The following is a 2,022-nucleotide window of genomic DNA, read 5'->3' on the forward strand; positions in this document are numbered from 1 at the left end:
CTCTTCAAGGCATTCACAACCTATATGCATAAAAGAACACCAAATACACAATATGAGACATAAACCACAGTAAAAATGATGCTCAATGCATGTAAAACATATATAAAAATATGTCTACCCAAGCACTTATCATAAACCATAGTAAAAATAATGCTCAATGCATGTAAAACATATATAAAAATATGTCTACTCAAGCATTTAACAACATTCCATTGGTAGCTATTTAAACCCATTTCTTCAATAGGTTGGCGGGCCTCATTGGGGGTCTTGCTACCTAAGGTACCTCTTGCTGCCGCATCCAAGAGTTGTCTAGTACTCAGATTCAACCAGTTGTACAAAGTCTGAACAATCATCCACTCCGGGAATCCGTGTTGTGGGCACTTTCTCTGGAGCTCCTTGAACCTTTCCCATGTCTCGAATAGAGACTCCAATTCGACTGCACAAAGGATGAGATCTCATTCCTAAGCTTTTGCATGATTTTTCCAGAGGGAAATAACGAGCTAGAAAAGCTTCTACCATCTCCTCCCATGTAGTAATCGAGGCTCTAGGTAATGAGTCCGACCCAACGCTTTGCTCTCTTTTAGGGAAAAATGGGAAGCTCTCAACTTGATGGCATCATCCGTCACCCCGTTTATCTTGAGCATATCACACACCTCAAGAAAGTTCTCTATGTGACTGTTTGGATCCTCATCGGCCAAACCATTAAAATGTATGGATTGCTGCAACATGTGGATGAATGCCGGGTTTAGCTCAAAATTCTAAGCTATAATTGGGGGTCGCACAATACTCGATTGTGTGCCCAAAACTGAGAGTCTAGCATAATTAGAGAGTGTCCATGCTGCTCATTTTGTTCTTCCATATTATCTAACCCTTCGACTTCCAAATCAGCTAGATTAGATTATTCTTCCACAGGTCCTTTCCTATTTGTTCTAAGTGTTCTTTCAAGCTCGGGATCTCCTTCAATCAATATTGAGTGGTTCCCTCGAGTCATCAACCTCAAGCTGCACAAAGGAAAGAAAACAAATCAGAACGATGATAGAAAAGAAAATGTGAAATAGAATGGATAAAGGAATATCTAAGGAAACAAAAGTGCAAAGTATCTCTAAACGCCTATTCCCCGGCAACGGCGCCAAAAACTTGACATGGCTTATCGCAAGTGCATGAAGTTGTCGAAGTAATAAATCCCAGGTGAGTGGGGTATCGTATCCACAGGGAAAAGTGAATAAAAATACTTAATTTGCTTCTTAACTATATGAAAGATGAAACGTGATATATGTGACAAGATTCAATTCTCAAAGTAAAACAACCCGAAAGAGAGCAAAAGTAAAGGAGAAGGTAAGGCAATCGATAAAAATAGGGTACCCGGGTATTGATCCTCCTAGGAAAATTGTTTCAAGTGCAAGAACTCTCTATTATGCTTCCTACTTAATGCAATGACGAGTTAGGGACATCCTTTAATGCATGGCGCCGAATCTAGGGTTAACCAAGCCTAATCCTCTACATGTCCCGGAGGAGATGTTGAACAACCTCTCAACCTCGCACTCGTAATAAGGATTAAATTAAGCTCTGTGGATTCCAAGTGATAAATCTCTTCCTAATTATAGACCTAACCATTGGTCCAGAAGAAAGTTCCCTAACCACAATTATGCCCTAGATGCTAAAATCACCTCAACGCTTCACTCTATTGCACTCGTAACTAAGTCCCAGCGGAGAGTCATCCCTTAGCTCATTCGCTCTATTATGGCCGCAAAGAACTAGAGGAATGGAGGTAGAATCTATCACACCAGAGGGAAAGGGACGCCATGTATCTCTCGACTAACCCTCTCAACCCCTCTCCAATCAAGCTTTTGTCTAACTCTCGTGGTGTGTCACTCACTCACAAGGGTTACCACATGAACTCTCAACCCTAGTGTCACTCTAAGGGAGTATTCAAACAATCAAACATTCAAGATTGGAACTCACACTAACATCAATTAATTGAAAGCATAATAAAAAGATTTAATTAAACTAATACATCCTAGG

The 2,022-nt window shown here is 40.4% G+C and overlaps 1 non-coding gene across 1 annotated transcript; it reads left to right on the forward strand.

The window, feature by feature from the left end:
• The first annotated feature begins 363 nt into the window (after positions 1–363).
• LOC120254841 lies at positions 364–469 on the forward strand. Its single transcript, XR_005534772.1, has one exon. It is a non-coding gene; the product is annotated as a small nucleolar RNA R71 (small nucleolar RNA).
• Positions 470–2,022: the final 1,553 nt, after the last annotated feature.

Source organism: Dioscorea cayenensis, unplaced genomic scaffold (assembly GCF_009730915.1).
Source record: "Dioscorea cayenensis subsp. rotundata cultivar TDr96_F1 unplaced genomic scaffold, TDr96_F1_v2_PseudoChromosome.rev07_lg8_w22 25.fasta BLBR01000652.1, whole genome shotgun sequence".
NCBI classification, from domain to species: Eukaryota; Viridiplantae; Streptophyta; class Magnoliopsida; order Dioscoreales; family Dioscoreaceae; genus Dioscorea; species Dioscorea cayenensis.